Source organism: Anser cygnoides, chromosome 1, assembly GCF_040182565.1.
Source record: "Anser cygnoides isolate HZ-2024a breed goose chromosome 1, Taihu_goose_T2T_genome, whole genome shotgun sequence".
Classification (NCBI taxonomy): Eukaryota; Metazoa; Chordata; class Aves; order Anseriformes; family Anatidae; genus Anser; species Anser cygnoides.
The window spans coordinates 188536155-188549260 of NC_089873.1; positions in this window are offsets into that span (position 1 = coordinate 188536155).

Here is a 13106-nt window from a genome sequence, read left to right on the forward strand (position 1 = left end):
AAACCTGCACAAAATCCCAGTGCACAGCCCCCTGCAGCTGCTAGCTGGAGAAGTCCCCTCCGCTGGGAGAAGGGAGGCAGATATTGCGGTGGGACCCAGAGAAGGGACTGCATGACATGGCACCTGCAGGAAAACACGGCAGCTTTCGGGAGCTCAAAGTGAGCCAAAGTCACCCCAACAGCTGTAAAACCCTTTAACATATCTATAACTCTCGCTGGGAAAGATTCTTCATTCCAGCAAAGGGCAGAAAAGTTGGCCTGAAACACGGTAAATTGGTATTAATTATCATAATGAGGCTGAGATAGCTGCAAAATGTACAAAAGCATCCAGATGTTGGGTGAACACTGCGCTCTGTCACAATTTATTACTCTTGTTTAAATATTCAAAGCTGAAGTGAAATGACATGAATCAAATAGAAAAAAAAAAAAAAACCTCATCTCCTAAGCAGTACACATATCATAATAAAAAATGCTGGTTTAACTGGGGGAGACTGGAAATGATTTGAAAAATAAAATCATGTAAATTTTGCAGGAAAGTCTACGAATACTACTGCATGGATTTTCTCATGTCATTAGGAGTGCTGAAACACACTCTGAGACATAAATTCACCTACATCACAGAGCGAGTTAATCTGCTCCGTGCTGTAAAATGGGGCTGGCCTTTTTCATAGGCAGAGATATCGAGGCAGAGATTTCACAATTTATTCTTCAAAGACTGCAAGACTACACAAAGCCTTGTGGTGCACAGCGGCTCTTTCAGAGAAGGCTGTGTCTGTGCTATGCCAAAGTCCAACTCTGAATGCAAGGATGGGTCTTTCTCAATGGGCAACAACCCATGCACCAGGATGCTAAGAGGCAATCCAGACACCTCAATTACAATTAGGGGGGGGAAAAAAAAAGTAATTTTTTTTCCCTCTATCAAAATCAACCTGTCATATTTTTTTAAATGTTTAAGTGGTATTTTTTTAATGTACACACACCCACAAGCCAGCTGCCTAGAGACATGCCCCGTGAAGGAGGATCTTGCCGCATACAGGCATGGAGCAGCTGCTATTCTGCCGGTTGCAACGGGAGAAATGCAGAACTGGGTCATTTTTACTGAAGTGCAAGCCTGCAAATTTCCCACTTCGGTTAGGCGGTGATCAAAACGTGGCCCTCAAAGTTTCAGACATGCTGAAGCCCACGCAAGACAAAAGGGCAATAATCCTTCCATTTTGATTGCTGTTTTTTTACACCTCAAAACCCGCCAACAGACTCTAATTAAAGCAACTATCCCTAGGCGATACAGGAAGAGCAATTCTTTTTGTGAAACTGTAAAGATCTCAGATAGAGAGTGCTTGGACTGCCACTCACACTCACTGCAAGATACTGATAGCAAGTCCTCCGGAGCCTCTTTTTTCACCCCTTCATTCCCTGCACGATGCCAAGGAGTTTCTATACTGGGAAGAAGTCACTGCCTCCAGCAGTGGTCCTGTCTTCGGAGCACCGTGCATAGCTTGTCCCAGATATGTTGTTGATCTATGCTGAACTATCAGGGGTATTCAACCACTCCCTAAACAAACAAGCAAAGGAAAAGTTGAAGAAGGGAGGGTGAGCACCAGTATAACCAATAACATGGATAATCGTGGCGCAGTCACCTCTTCTTTTATCCTGGGAGAGTCTGCCTGAATTTTACCGCCAGTCTGAGGACACCTCTTACAGGACAGCTGCATCTCATAAAGAAGTTTTTAAGAACCATACAAACACAAGGGCATTGGAGCTTGCTTTCAGGAGCAAATGGCCTTGAATTATGACAGCATGTTGCCTCCTGAACCAGCTGCAAACAGACGGTGGGGCTGAGAACTGGCAGGCAGAGGCTCAGAGACTCACAGAGTACTTTCAACAGCCTGCCCTCCGGTGATAACAACCAGGATCATGTTTATCTACACCTAGCCTGAAGAAAGAACCTGAAGCTTTTGAAATGCTGCTTGAGATTGTGTGGCAGGGGGGACAAGCAGGGATGGGAGGGATGGGAGCCTTGCTGGCTGTGCAGCCACAGGAATTCTGCTGAGTGCTTCGTGCTGATCAACCATGGGGGCAGTTCTGGGGAAACCATGGCACTCCCACTGCCTAATTTCAGGAATTTCTATTGCTGCTGACTTTCAGTGCAGCTTAGTGAAGGGTCTGTTTGAAAGCTCAAGCCTGCAGGCCATGGCTGCCTCCTTTCCTACACATGGGTCCCATCGTGTATGCTAGAGGTAGCCTCTCAGCTGGCAAAACAAAGCTTGCCTATAAATAAGGATCTGACTGTATTATCCTTAAAACACCATCAAAACAGACAGGACAAAAGTACAAAATACAGAGTCTGAAACATTCGCAATTGCGCAAACAGAGCAAAGAGCACTCGACAGGAGCTGAAGGCTCTGACTGGACTTTCAGGTGACCTGAGGCCACAGAAGAAATCTTTGGTCTTTGAGGCGATAGGGATCTGGCATGTCACAGTCACAGCCCAGTAACTGGGTGCAAGGAAACTGAGTTGGACAGGGAGACATTTCCCCCCTCAGATGGCTCAAATCCTGGTTCTGGCCATCCTTCTGGTGCTGTCTGTGAAGGGGGGATGCTAGGAGGCCATGAGCAGCTTTGGAACAAGTCACCCAGCAGCCCAGGCTGCTTGGTCGTGCTGTCCATTGCACATCCCTGCCCATTCAACATCACCCGCCCTGCAGCAGCCAGATTCATGTTAGTCACCTTGGGACTGTACACGAGCCCATCAATCCTCACCAAAACTGGTGGATAAGAGAGCACATCCCTTAAAGCAATCATGATTCAATGTGCACCCTACTCAGTTCCGCCCTCCAAACCATTTTCCTTCTCTTATCTCAAGAACTCGCATTTTTAAGCCACCCTCCCATGCTTCAAGGAGGCCTCCACAACACTGGAAACAGTAAATTCTTCTCCGCCTTTCCTCCCATGCTCTCTGGTATGCAGGGGTGCTCAATCTCCTCGGCAGACAGAATTATCAGATTCACTGCATGCAGAGGAGAGTCTGGTGAAGGGTCACAGAACTGGTCACGGGACCAGAGCTCAGGATTTACAAGGAGAGGCTGAGAGAGACAGGTTTGTTCAGCCTAAAGAGGCTCAGCAGAGAAGACAAAGACAAACCCTTTGAGGAGGTCACAGATGGTGACTGGACAAGAGGCAACAGGCTCACAGGAAATCCCAGTTTTACATATATATATATATATATGTATATAAAATCTTGTTAAGATCTGTTAAACACCAGCCAGCATGAGTTGCCCAGTGAGGTTGTGAAATCTCCTTCCTTGGAGGTATTGAAAACTTGGCAGGATAAAGCCCTGAGCAAACTGATCTAGCTGGACCTGCTTTGAGTGGAGACTGAGCTAGAGGATCCCCTTCTGATTTAAACTTCTCGGTGATTCTATGATTTCATTTACCTCTTGAAAAACTGTACATTGCCAGACTTCAGTGGGAAAGTCCCTAGTTAAGAGCAGGAACAGAACAGGGAATGGGACATGTAGATGAATTGTAATTGCACTTGCACTGCTGTTAGTCATATTCCTTAGTAAATAGGATAAAACAGCCAGATAAAATTCCATTTAAGAGGTCGTGAAGGATCATGAACCATATGAATGGATCCTACTCATCACTGTGCCTTTTGGTGTTTGACGTGAAGAGAGCATGAGCTCTTCCTCGAGGCAAGGAAAAGACATCCCTGTCCTGTTATGGTTGTGTCCCTGCTCAGACGTTTTCTGTCCATAATATTACATTTCACATTCTCTAGGGCTGTATTTAAGGTTCCCCACAACATTAATGGTGTTTTGAAGAATTTCACGCTTATAAGAGTGCAACAATTTTTGTAATTCATACTTTGCAATGCACCGCTTACTTGTAGTTTGGTTATTACCTTTGAATGGCTCATAATAAATTTAGAAACTGCATTGATAAGGTTTTTATGGCTAAAAAAAAAGCCTTCAGGAGTTGTGCTCATATTAAAAAGGACTTCATAAGATTAATATTGATGTAAAAAATATTTCTAGGATTTGTTGACATAAAAAGCCTCTGAAAGATTTTACTGAAAAACTCCACCATGAGATTTTAATAAACATAACATTAAAAGGCTCTGAACATAACAAACTGGCATCGATTTTCTGCATTAATAACCTCAGTTACCTAAACTGCAGGATGTTCTTTTTGAGAAAACCATGCAGGGTTCAGTACACACCAAATACATTTTTAATCTGTCACAAGCAAGACCTTGGCAGGTGGAACAGGCTGGGATCCAGGTGGGAAGCAGGCGACAGTAGGACAGGCATTGTCAGCCCACCAGGGAACAAGGGCACCAAAAAGGCACCTGCACCTTGCTGGGAAGCAGACAGGGTCTGCAGGGAGCCATTCGCTCATACCTGCCTGGGGCGGCATCTACCTTGGGAACAAGCAGCTGCTGTTTGTGTATCTTTGGATGAAGTAATGCCACTCACAACAGACACAAAAAGAAGCACGCTCACCCTTTCCTACAGAGGAAAGGTGCTGACAGCAGAAGGCTTGCAGGGACTGTGGTGTGAGTCCTCGAGGCTCTGGTTAACCTGTCTGGGCTCCAGCCCTGCTCGTGCAGGCAAAACGCTGGCTGCTGCACACATCTGTGGGAAGAGCTGTACATCCTGCGACCATTGGTGTCTCTTGCACAGTCACCTTCATCTAAGACAAAACAAGGATTTAGGTTGGCCAGCAATGCCTATTTATATTCTTCGTTCCGTAGAGTGACAGTAGAAGTACAGCCAGTGCTGCACCTCCTATTTTAACCCACCTGTAAAGCAATTTTCATGCATGGTGCTCTGCTTATATCCTTTCTGAACCACTGGAAGCTGCTTCTTTTACTGTGCTTGATTTTTAGGGGAGGGAACAAAGAGCAAATGGCACTGAGTAGAGAAATACAGAACTTTTGACTGGCCTTGTTGAGAGAGGGGGGACTTGAGGAGAAGACACCTTAATTTTGCAGTGAATATTTTTAAAAAGGAGACAATAATGAAAATTAGCAACAGAAATGAATTCCACTTATTTCCTCATAATTTCATTAGGAACCAGTATTGAGACAAGCTAAATGCCTCGGGTAAATCCCCACACTTCCTGTAATTTGTTTGTATTACGTGTTTTATTGCTCCATATTTCTCATACACCAGCACAGAGCACTCAGAAAGCAATACAACTCAAAATAATGGCTTAGCTGCACGCTAATTTGTATACATACAAAAATAATCATTCCATCAGCTGTAAATTATCAAAAAGAGGTTAGTTAAGAGTTCAGTGGCTTAGTTAATGGCTAGTGCAATAGGAGTAAGGGAAAAACAGAAAAAATTCTTACGTCTGACTTTGTCCCAAACATTCCATCAAACAAGGTATTTTTCTTAATGATTAAAAAGCCAAATTAATGATCCGTGTTATTGAGGCAATAAGCTTCTCAATGGAGACTATTAATAGTTTCCCTGAGTCACTGGGTCCCTGGCCTCACGCAGCACTTGCCAAGCACGAACTGCCACAGGTCCCCTGCTGCAAATTCATCACACCCTCTTGGAAGGGAAACGCTGACACTAGGTTGCACAGCCCTGAGCACAGTCCTGCTAATAATGTGGCACACGGAGGTGGCAGCTTGAGTATGCAGGAAGCCTGGGAGGCAGTTTTGGGGGGGGCGTGGGCTGCCCCACTCACCTCGACGGTGCCCTGCTGCACCCCAGTGAGTGCCAGCTCATCTCCAGCAGTGACCCCAGTAGGGCTGGAGCAGGGCACGCAGTCTCTAGCCCCTGGGAAAGCACTCGCTGTCCCCTCTCCTCGGTGCTACAGGCTCCTTCCCGCAGCTCCCGGTGAGAAAAGAAGCCATGTGCGCGACATCTGTGAGAAGCAGTGCTGTCTGGTGGCAGAAGGGAGAGTGGGACCTATTCGTGGCTCTGCTGATGGTTAATCATCCGCTTTTCTTTCCCTGGACTTTTATCACCTTCTAAATGGTGTTAATTTTGTGAAGCCCTTTGAGACCTCTTGACAAAAAGGGCTCTGTGAGAACTAGAGCGATTTCAATCCCATTTCAAAGGGAACAAACCAAGCCCCCCATCCGGATTCCTCATCTCATGTTGTGCCTTGAATACTGATGTGCAGCCTCTCACCCCGGTTTGCTCAATGGGTTGAATAAGTGAATAGGGACAGAACAAGGAACTACTTTACTCACGATAGCAAATAGGGTGACTAAGTGCCGTCATCGTGACAGCAGGAATGCGGTGGCCTTTGGATCTCACTGGCCTTCACTGCAAGGCTGTTGCTCTCTCTTACCTGCAGTCACTTGGCACAGTTGGAAAAAGCACTGCATGGAAGAAAAATACAAGGGATAAGGTTGCATCTATTCTCCTCACTGAGCCATGAGGCATATGTACAGATTATGACCTTTTCCTAGCACTGTTCACTGTGACAAAAACAGATGGTGCAGGTTTTCATACTGACCCAGCAGCTTCACCCATCTTTTGGATGTGCTAGCAGAGAGAGGACTAAAACCTGCCTCTGAAACCAGTAGAAGTCTGAGGTGTTGCCACCTTCAGAAAATCATAAAAGGGAATTTGTGGCAGGATGCATCTTTCAGTGATGTGAGTACTTTCCGTGAGTACAGTCAACATGGGAACTTTTTGAAAGGACACTTTTTGAAAATGTTTTTTTTTTTTCCTTTTATTAAATTCCTACACATCAGAAGATAATTTTACCCTAACTGACTCCCTGTATAAACAAAACTAAAATGTGAGAAGCAGCTGAACAGATGAGCCTCTCATTGTACCCCACTGTACTTCTGCTGAAATCCTAAGGCTCCTTATGCACTTTAACATTTATTGTTCATTATATTTCTGAGTTCCATATTATACTTGGCAGTCCAAGATCTTTTTATACAATATAGACAGATTAAATGGCAAAAGATTTCTGAGCAAAATAGGAAGTACTCTTCAACAATTGCTAAACAATTGCTGTAATTTCAAGCTATAAAGATAAAAATGGATAAATACTCAAGGGAGTTATGAGAGAGATCTAAAATTGGAAGGAAAACATTTGCTTAAATTTTCAGGCATTAGCGCTTCCGCTCTCTCTACAATACAAAAAAGGCAGAGGAGCTTCCAGCAAGACAGTATTGAACCAACAAATTGTTGTTCTGCCATGCTCGAAATAAAGTCATACAAAGTCATATTTGTTGTTTTGCCTAATGGTTGGGATGGAAGTGATTGAGTTGTGAGCACAAATGTGGGATCAGTGAAGTGTCCTGCCTACAAAATGTAATTTTGTTGAATACATGAAGTCCTTTAGGTACAACTGCTGGGTGAACTGGCTTCATTTTGGGGTGACACATATGAGAACCTCTTCTGTTTCCCCAGCTGAATAAAATGCGAGGACAGACACTAACAAATCCTGAAGCATTCATGACCTTAAACAAAAAAATGGGATGCTATCACTACTTAGGCTTGAGAAACTCATTTCATAATTTCAAATAGAAATGTATCGCTGCCTCTGTATGGAAGCATTAAACAAGGAAGAAATTTAGTTTAGAATCAGCTCCATAACTCTGCTGACACTTTCAAGGCATGTTGCAAATGCAATTATCTACAATAGCAAGACTATTTAAGTCATGTAACTGCATAATTAGGGTCTCTTCTGGTTCATCATTACAAAGGATGAAATAAGATTAAAAAATGACTTGATGTCATCTAATTTTTCTATGTTGTCACCTGACTTTTCTTGGTAACTATTAATAGGACAGATAATAAAAAGGAAACATTTTGTTCCCCTCTTCAGTAATAGCCATTGCTAATTTCCATTACAAGTGGTTTTCCTCGGGCTCTGGAAAAAAGGAATTGCATTGATAATAAGTTATGTATTTCTGTGAACAGTAAAGCTTTCACTTTACAGCTGATAATAAACAAGTAAATATTTTCCTTGAGCAAGGACAAATTGAATCGTGCCAAAATGACCTCCGAGTGGAACCTGACCATTACCACTGATGGAAAGTGGGGACTTTTTCCATAACAGTAGTAGCAAAGTCTCCAGACGTGGAAAAAATGTCAAAGTTGTTTACAGGCACCTGTGTACATGGCAAGCAAATAAAAAGCATAGTATCATTGGATGAGAAACCAAAACCAGAAAACTAAGGCAAGCATCTTGAGAGCATGTTGGTAGCAGCCAACTGGTGTCTGACATCATTGTGCCACTTGGAAGACAGGTGGGAAAAATAGAGCAATTAAAGCTCATTGCAATGTTAGCTTCATACAAGTACTGATACGTACATTTCAGGTATATACTCACCATTGAGGGTTATATTGCTCTAAGTGTCTCATAGAGTGTTAGTATAGTGAAGGTCAAGGCACCGAAAAGTGAAGTAAATGGACAACAATCAGTGGCAACATATGCAAAAGAAGACACATATCCACATTACTAAGCTCAGGTTTCAACCACTCAGTCACTTCCTTCCTTTCCTGAAACAAAAAACACATTGCAGCAACTCTGCAGTTTGCTTCTAAAATGATGAAGTACATCAGAATAGAGATTATTCACTCTTAACTGGAGAAAGGATTGTTAAAAATGCTCAGTTTTCTGCATTTTATCTGGCAACTTCTGAAACTGTTCTCTGCACGTACGTATTTTCCCTTAATTTTAACATCTGGAAGTGAACAAGGAAAGATCTCTGCCTGTGGTGTCTTCTACAGCAAGATGACTTCCAAAACAAAATATTTATTAAAATAGATTCACTGCATCTTTTGCCTTTAATAATATCCTGTTGATATTTTATATATATATAAATAAATAAATAAACTTTCTGTTTGGACTCCTCTTCATTAATACTTCCTATGAGCTACAAAGAGACACACATTCTAATTCTGGACCCTCTGAACATGTCTCAGTGATACATAGTCTTAACAAAGACTCCCTAAAACTTTTCTCTGTGTGTTTATTCCAGGCCTTGAGCCCCAGCGGGGCAGATACCTGCGTAGAGAAAGCATTGGAAAAATGAGAAAATTAACGTATAAATCTTCATATTTGAACTAACATCACTGGGGATACTACCTGAACACCAGAAGTCATTTCAGGGTAGTCAGGGCATTTATTTCCTGATGCTGAGGGGATGTTAAGGCAAGTATCCTGGGGGGGGGGGGGATCTGTACCACTTGGAAAGCAGAACAGCATTTATGCTGGGTTGATCCATAATCAGACGTCTTTTCCTCAACACCACCAGATAGTGGTAAGCCACTGCTCCCTGCTAGGCAGTACTGGTAGCACAGCTTGAGCTGAGACCCTCTACTCCCACCCCTTTTCTAGGGGCAGGCTAATTGAGCTCATGGAGGTTTAGACCAGACCCCATACTGTGATGGATGCTCTGGCTATAGATGGCACAAACTGCTGCTGGAGAGCAGAGATTGCCCATCTGCCTCGAAACTCCTGGCAAGAGCTTTAAACCTCTCTGCCTCATGTTTCTCATCCACTGAGGGCAATGAGCCACAGAGATGTCCACTGTCCACCTTCCCATCCCCAGCCTCTCCTGGCCTTGCAAGCCACAGCACACATGGGTTACAAGCAATATTGGAAGACAAGAGACAGCTAAGAGTGCAGGAGGGAACAATTACATCCTATGTGATTTAGAGTGCAATGGAATAGAATAGCTCATTTGGATGGGACCTACAGAGATCATCCAGTCCAACTGCCTGACCACTTCAGGGCTACCCAAAAGTTAAAGCATGTTAACAAGAGCATTGTCCAAATGCCTCTTGAACACTGACATGCACGGGGCACCAACCACCTCTCCAGGAAGCCTGTCCCAGTGTCTGACCACCCTCATGGTAAAGAAATGTTTCCTAATGTCCAGTCTGGCCCTCCCCTGGCACAGCTCTGTGCCATTCCTGTGAGCCCAGCCATCGGTGACCAGGGAGCAGAGACCGGCACCTCCCTCGGTGCTTTCCCTGCTCAGGGAGTTGCAGAGAGCAGGGAGATCGCCTCTCGGCCTCCTTTCCTCCAGACTAAAGAACCCAAGTGTCCTCAGCCTCTCCTCACAGGACATGCCTTCCATCTCTTTTACCAGATTTGGTGCCCTCCTCTGGATGCATTCAAGTACCTTAACATCCTTTTTATTTTGTGGGGCCCAGAACTGCATACAATATTCAAGGTGAGGCCAGACTAATGCTAATATAGTGGAAGAAGCATCCCTTTTGACTAGCTGGCTATACTGTGTTTAACGTACCCCAAAAAGTGGTTTGCCTTCTTGGCACACTGCTGGTTCACATTGAGCCTGCTTTCACCAGCACCCCCAGAACCCTTTCTGCTGAGCCGCTCTCCAGCCACTCGTCTGACACCATGGTAGCCAATGTCAGCTCAAGTTGAGCTTTGGCTTTTCTTGTTTTGTCCCTGCAAACACAAACTGCAGCTCTGTAATCTCCCCGTGAAGCCAGACCTTTTTTCCAGAGATCATATATTTTCTTTTTCTCCCCTAGTTCCAAGAGTTCCCTGCTCAGCCAAGTCTGTCTTCTGTCCCACTTGCCTGACTTGCAACACAATGGGATTGCCTGTTCCTGGGCTTTTAAATTTTTAAAAATCAACCAGCTCTCTTGGACCCTTAAACTCTCTAGAGGAGATTTCCAGGAGACACTGTTGACTAGCTCCTTGAGAAGCTTCAAGTCTGCTCTCTTAAAGTCCAGGATGGCAACTCTGCTGACCTTTTTCCTCATTGCGTCAAAAATTTTGAACTCAACTGTTACATGATCACTGTGGGCAAGACAGCCTCCTACCATCACCTCTCCAGCAAGGCCTTCCCTATCCTCAAACATTTTCAGACCTAGGAGGACACCTTTCCTAGTTGGCTTACTAAGCACTTGTGACAGGAAATTACCTTCAACATGCTTTAGGAATTTCCCAGCCTTGCTTGACACGGCAGTGTGATATTCCCAGTGTATGTCTGGGAAGTTGAAATCTCCCATAAAGATGAGGGGAACTGATCCAGAGACTTCCCCTAATTGCCCATAGAATAGCTCATCCATACTCTATCATCCTGGGTGGGTGGCTGAGAGCAGACACCCACGATGACATCTGCTTTGCTATCCATCCCCTTAATCCTCACCCAGAGCCTCTCTACTGCATCACCCCTGACTGCAAGAGCTGTACAGAGTTGCTTCAAAGGTAGTTTTCTTGCTCAGCTTTTCTTAATATTTGAAGGAGGGGGTGGCACTGTGTCTCATGTCACTTCCTGATGAGTATGACCTATTCCGTAGTGGGCGGCATGTGGGAAAAATAAAGAAGAAAAGCCCAGGTGACGTGCAGCTGGCACAGGAACACTGAGCTACGATGCCACACAAGAGGATACACAATATTCAGGAACGTAATGCAGGCTGCGGATGAGCTGTGCCCAGTTCCCCTGGAGAACCGTTGTCTGCTCCATACACCACAGAATACATTATGCCAGGCAACAGAAGCAAGATAACCATCATCTTTATTGCTAGAATTGTAATATAGAAAAATGTCATTAATATCTACAGGGTATGAGTATCACCTGCCCATCCCTCCCTACTCTCTTTCTCTGACTCCTCCACTTCTATTAAAGTTCCCTGCACACACACATGCTGGGCCAACAAGGGAAAAATAGCTCATTTTAAACAACCAGAAAAAGAGAAAAATACTATATATCAGAACCTTGAAATGCTACACATGAGAAATTTAAGAAACAGCATGACCTTATTTTTGCTAGTGACTTCACCACTTACTCTTTCCTACTCCCAGTCTACATGCTGCTTATGTCTGAGGTTTTGTAGTGATATCTGGTTTAAATACAAGGCTTTCTATCCCTAAAATTCCTGCTGGTATTGCTAGCACTCTTTTCAAATGGGGAGACTGAAATTACAAACTCATCTCCGCCTCAGTTATCTGCTCCATTCCTTTCCTGGATGTTCCCACCCTGCTGCATGGTTCAGCTGTTGCAGGATGGGCAGCAGAGTCCTGACCCACAGCTGCCTGGACACCTTCACAGCTTCTGAGCCAGTGCCTGGTATATGACATTTCATTTTGCAGCTTGGCAGCTTAAATCAGTGCCCATTGTCTCAATATCCTACCTGTGAACTGTGGCCATTAAGCAGCTGCTAGATGAGCAGAAGTAAGGAGAAATGGAAGGAAATAGGATGGGCTGCTGGGGGCAGAAACCACTGCAGACATCTCTGCTTAGGATCCCTATAAGCTGCTTCTGAGCAGCTATCAAGCAGGAGTCCTGAGGAGCAGAGGTCAATGGAGAGCAGCAAATTCCTAACTCTGGTGGAGATCACCAGGCACAGCGGTGCCTGCAGCAGCCTGGATCCAGCCATCAGTCCTTCCATCATGGCTATGACATTAAAGACAGACAGTGGGAGCAAAGTTACACAACGCTTTTGTAAAAAGCAGGGGTTCTAAATGTGGTCAGCACTGCTATGAATATTAGCAATAGTGTAAATATAGCAACTGTGCTATAATTGTGAAAAAAACACTGTCCTCTCTATTCAAGGATATCCCTCCGCATCATAAATAGCTTTACTTTACCAGAAAGCACAGCAGATCCTTGATGAAAACACAGCAGAGCTTGGACTGTGCAAATACAGCTGCTAAGCAACCTTACCAACATCCTGTCTGCTCCTGCATTATAGCTATGAATAATTACTCTTCCATGTAACCTTTGCCTTTCTGTCACTGCTCTTCCACAGCTGTATACCATCGAAACTGCAAATGGGCCTAACCAAAATCCCAGATCTGAAATTATTCTCGTATTTAAGGAAATCTGGAAAGAAAGCTAAACAGGTGTCTTCCCTCCCTCGCTACAACTGGATGATGGGGAGCCCTGAATATAAACAACCCAGACTTTCAAGGCTGCACTTGGATTCAGATTCTATGGTTGAAGCCCATCCGTGCTCATTTGCTTGCTCTGATCTTTCCTGATAGAGGCAACTTCTAAAAATCAACCTGTAAACCAAACAATTTTCCCCGTACTTAAAAAATACTTTCAAAGCATTGGTGGCAATTAAACCATTTACTGCCTTTGCTAACTACTCTGGCCACTCTTTCTGAAACAGCTGTTGAGCCATTGCTGCT